The sequence below is a fragment of the Oratosquilla oratoria genome, chromosome 5 (genome assembly GCF_046742065.1).
Source record: "Oratosquilla oratoria isolate Oo_2021 chromosome 5, ASM4674206v1, whole genome shotgun sequence".
Classification (NCBI taxonomy): Eukaryota; Metazoa; Arthropoda; class Malacostraca; order Stomatopoda; family Squillidae; genus Oratosquilla; species Oratosquilla oratoria.
This window is the reverse complement of record NC_134781.1, coordinates 76,073,645-76,078,776: the sequence shown is the minus strand read 5'-3', so window position 1 is coordinate 76,078,776 and position 5,132 is coordinate 76,073,645.

The window sequence follows — 5,132 nt, the reverse complement described above, 5'->3', positions numbered from 1 at the left end:
TGCTTTGACTCGTCCATCCTCCCCCACTCATGAGGTAAATTGCAGCCCTGGTGCGTATGCATCTGTAACACGCTACAGTGTGGATGAAATAATGTCGTAGCACTTTTGTAAAATGAGACTTATGAACCCACAGTCGGAGACAATGGTCTAAATCAGCGTTTCCCAACCTGGGGTGCTGAAATCAAATATAGGGGGTGCTGGGAAGTGATGCACACAAAAATCACATTGATATATGTATCATTGGTTACCCAGGTGTGTATATTTGACTTTTTCCATGCTATTTTATTTTTCTTTTGTTCTTATTTCTTCTACAAACAATATTGTCAATTTCTTTCAGTTCTAAGGAATCAAGAAAATAAATCATCAAGCAGTACATTTCACTTTCTTTTATTCTTTTAGTAACAATATAGGGGTGCTGGACTGCTTAGACATGACAACAGGGGGTGCTATAGTCGGAGAAGGTTGGGAAATGCTGGTCTATATATACGGATATTCTATTTCTCTTATCTTATTCTCCGGCAGTGGGTTAATAAGCCCCATATTACAGTGTTTTAATCAAGCTAATTTAAGTCCAATTCGTTACAGAGCCACCCAGTAGCTGAACAAAACAAAATTGACTCTATGTAATATTGATAACCCAGTATAGTGCGGTCAAGATGTGGAAAAGGGAGGAAGGTCATCTCCTTCATTAAGAGGAATTCAGTTCTTCCTTCATTTTTACTCACACTAACCCCCGTCCCTTTATCTCTCTGGAACGATGCCATCTTAGTTCTCTGAAATCGTGACACCTTATCTCTCTCTCTCTCTCTCTCTCTCTCTCTCTCTCTCTCTCTCTCTCTCTCTCTCTCTCTCTCTCTCTCTCTCTCTCTCGGATGGTGTCCTCATTAACTCCCCGCTCATGCTGCGCACTGCAACCCTCGTCTGTTTCCCACCCTTTCGACACACTAATTGTTTTCTTTTTTTCGGGTTGGAGGGGTTATTACCGAAACCTAATTTCTTCGGAAGAATGGCCGCTTTCACTTTTCATTTTCCACATTGTCTCCCGAAAGGTCCCACTGAAAAGATAATTACTTTATTCTACGTTGAAATCACTACAGCTCTCTTGCATCGTCATGTCCCTCAACTCAACAGCCAAACGCACATTGTCCACATGAGTTTGTGCTATCAGAAATTGCACCATGATCTGGTTGATCTTGTTTATGGTGTGAACACGTCGAACTATGAACGTGTAGTTCAAGACGCAGTGGCTACCGTGGATGCATTGTCTCCTACGCTCATGTATGAATTATTCAGGACCACAAGCAAAGTTGAGGTCCCGACCCGCAAACCACGAAAAAAGAAAAAAAGAAAAATAGAAGAGTCTGTAGACAGGCGACAACGATATCGTTATCACGTCGTTATAGTCCAATTCTTGAAATACTTCTGAAATACCACTAACTCTTAATATTTCATTATTCTTGGTTCTTTCAGCATCATAGCACTCTGTCCATATCGTGCGTTTGACGCCAGGTGATTTTATTAAACAGTTGAGGGGCGACGGGGGGGGGGTCTGGATTGACTCAAAGCTATCCAGGGCTTAAACTTAATACATCAACAGTCTCCGCGCAGCACAGGAGTACCTTAATTGTGAAGGCTTAAGATGAACACAAACAAATGTAATGTCTTGAGATTCCAAAGAATGGGATGCTCCGCAGCGTACAGAATCATACTTTCTAGATGATTCTCCAATTCCAACGTCTGACTTTATTACTGATTTTGGTGTCCAAGTGAATATACACTCAGATCTCGCCATGAAGTCCATACCATAGTAAATAAGGCTGCAGGATCAAAAGAGACAAAGGAGCAAAATAAGACGAAGAAGATGAAGTAGTAGTAGTAGTAGTAGTAGGAGGAGGAGGAGGAGGAGAGAAAGAAAAGAAAAAAAAAGAACATGAAGAAAAAGAAGAAATGAAAAAAGAAAAGGAAGGGTGAAAAAATTAAAAGAAAAGGTAGGAGGAAGCAGATGAAGAAAGAAGAGGAATAAAAACATAGGAAAGAAGATAGTGAATAAGAAGAAAACAAGAAAAAGAAGGTGAAAGAAGAAGAAGGAGGAGGGGGAGGAGGAGGAGGAGGAGGGAGAAGGCGAAAGAACAAGAAGAAGAAGGAAGAAGAAGAATAAGGCGAGGGGAAGAAGAAGGTGGAAGAAGAAGAAGTAGTAGGGAGAGGGGGAGGAAGAGAAGGAGAAGGATGAGGAGGAAGAAGGTGGAGGTAGAAGAAGAAGAAAAGGAAGAAATTTCTGCCTACGTGAGCCAATTTGCTTTGAGGCTAAGCCAATCACGCACAGCAGATACTCGCTGACCATACGGGCGGGGAGCGGACCAGACTCTTGAGGCCAAGTCGGTGGGAACGTGGAGAGGAGCTGCGCCGTTCCTCCACTTTCATCACTTTCTCGTCGAACCCGAGGGTACTTGTAGGTAATAAAACTAAATGACAATTCTGTATCGTCCTGCAAAGGGAAATAGCACCCAAGTTGCACTCTTGTAAAGGCAATGGAAAGGGAGAGAGAGGGAGAGAGTGATAGGGAGAGAGAGAAAGAGAGAGAGAGAGAGAGAGAGAGAGAGAGAGAGAGAGAGAGAGAGAGAGAGAGAGAGAGAGAGAGAGAGAGAGAGAGAGAGAGAGAGAGAGAGAGAGACGGAGAGAGAGAGAGAGCGGGAGAGAGAGAAAGAGATATGGAGAGAAAGATGGAAAGATGGAGAGAGGTAGATAGAGAGATAGACAAACAGAGAGAGAGAGAGAGAGAGAGAAAGAGAGCGTGGAGGAAAATAAACGAAAGAAATTATTCCAGCTGTCTACGTTTTGAGAGGAGAGACTTACTCTGGATCGACAACTGGCTTCGAGTTGATGCTTTCCTCGATCTCTCATTTCCAGAGCGATGCTCAGTGGACATTTTGTTGTATTTTTTTCCGTTCTTTCTTTCCCCGTTCTTTGAAATAAGCAGATAAAAAAGAAACTGAAAGCAGGAAGTTAGTGGAAATACAAGAGGATCAGTAATACACGAAAGGGTAGATACGTGTTCACTTTTTAATCACATCTGGATGGGAGAAGGCTATAGACTAGGCATTACGGAAGAATGGGCTTAGTTATTTGCAGTGTCTATATATAAGCATTAGACATTATACATAGCCCATTACACATTGCCCATTTTATACCATACATTATACATTATACACACGATGAGACTTTTCCCCAAATAAAAAACAACAGGCAACCTTTGAACCCATATCTGACAGTTCCTTGAAGACCAAATAAGTGAGTTGGGGCACGGTAGTTCCGGATTCTTCCTGGTGGTTAGGGCTCGTTAAGGACTCGCTCACATGAGGCAATTAGAGAGGCAAGTCAAACGTACAACCAATTTGATGTAAAGTTACCTGTAGTTGGCAAGAATACACTTCCCGAAGGAAGAAATTAAAAAGTGAGACAAGCGAGATACCAAGCCAGCGGAAAGGGTAAGAGAAGTGAATATATTCAAAGGCCTCTGTACTGTTCAAGTTCCCATTTCCTCTCTGCAACGGCGGATGTTAGATCTGCAATATTACATTTCGGTGTTGACATCTAATCAGTACGAGGCGAGGTGATGGACCACTGGCTTCAGACTCCATTCACACGACCACAGCAATTCCAACGGTCGTCATTTCACATGTACTTTGTACCTTGCATATGCCCTTACCAAGCTGGATGAAGTCATCATGGTGAGACATAAAGGCTGTATCATCCTCCACAGGATAGTTCGGTGGTCCTGCAGTGAGGTGCAAGCACACAAAGTTTTCTAATGTTTACAAAGGAAGAGCATACCTACAGGAGACCTTTTGGTCCATAACTAGGTCGGATGCTGACCACGACAGCAAACTGCTTGACTCTCACGTGATATGTGAAAACACTTTTTTTTTTTTTTGCTGTTAATCTAATTGACCTTCATTTCATTCACAGAATATTGTTGAGAAATGGTTTTATTGTAAAGCCCAATTCATCGGACTACGTCAGGAGCTTCATCTTACAGACTGGGAACCGAAATTAAGCGTAAGAGCTGTAGATCAGATGTGGGGAATGTTTCAAAATATGCTTACTATGATCATTAGTATTTACATCCTGTTTAAGGACAGACCCCCCCCCCCAAATCAGGCTCGCCCAAAAAGGCTTGACAAAGGAATTGGAAAAGGAAAAAGTATTGCTAGAAAGAGACATGCTTATAAGAAATACAAGTGCTCTGGTGCACTTAACGTTTATCTGTTATGTGATAACACAGTGGGATTTAAAAAAGACGATCAAAAAAAGAAAGCGACAATACGAAATGAATATCGCTGATAAATCTAAAGAGAATCCTAGAGAATTCTATAGTTACATTAGAGATAGAAAAATGTTATTAGGAATCACATTTGCCCACTATTATCTGCTGACGATCAACCTAAATATTCGAATGAAGGAATGTGTGATATTCTAAACAACTATTTTAGTTCAGTATTCGTAAACGAAACAGTTCAAAGTGAAGTCCTAACTGAAACCTGTGATAAGTCTAGGGGAAGCTTACTACTTTAAATATAACAAAAGATTTTTTTTTAAGGTATATAGAAAAAACAAAGTTTATAAAACACCAGGGCCTGACGGTTGGCATCCAAGAATCTTAAATAGAATTAAAAATAAGATTTTTGTTTGGTTAGAAATTATTTTCAAAAAATAAATCATATCCGGAGATGTCCCAAGAGAATGGAGGTTAGCTAACGTTATCCCCATATTCAAAAAACGTGACAAAAAGAAGCCAGTGAACTACAGGTCTATAAGCTCAACCTCAATCGTAGAAAAATTATGGAAACTATCATCAGAGAAAGTAACTGTTTAATAAATGATAGTTAGCATAGATTCAGACGAAAACGTTCTTGCGTGACTAACCTACTCGAGTTCTACGACACAGTCATCTCAAATCATGACAAAAGAAACAATAAATATCTAATACATTTGGACTTTGCGAATGATCTTGACACCGTCCCGCACAAAAGATTACTTACTAAGTTAGCTTCACACGGAATAAGTGGTAGCCTATTAAGTTGGACTAGTAACTGGTTAAACGATCGTAAATAGAGAATTGTTCTGAATGGCAA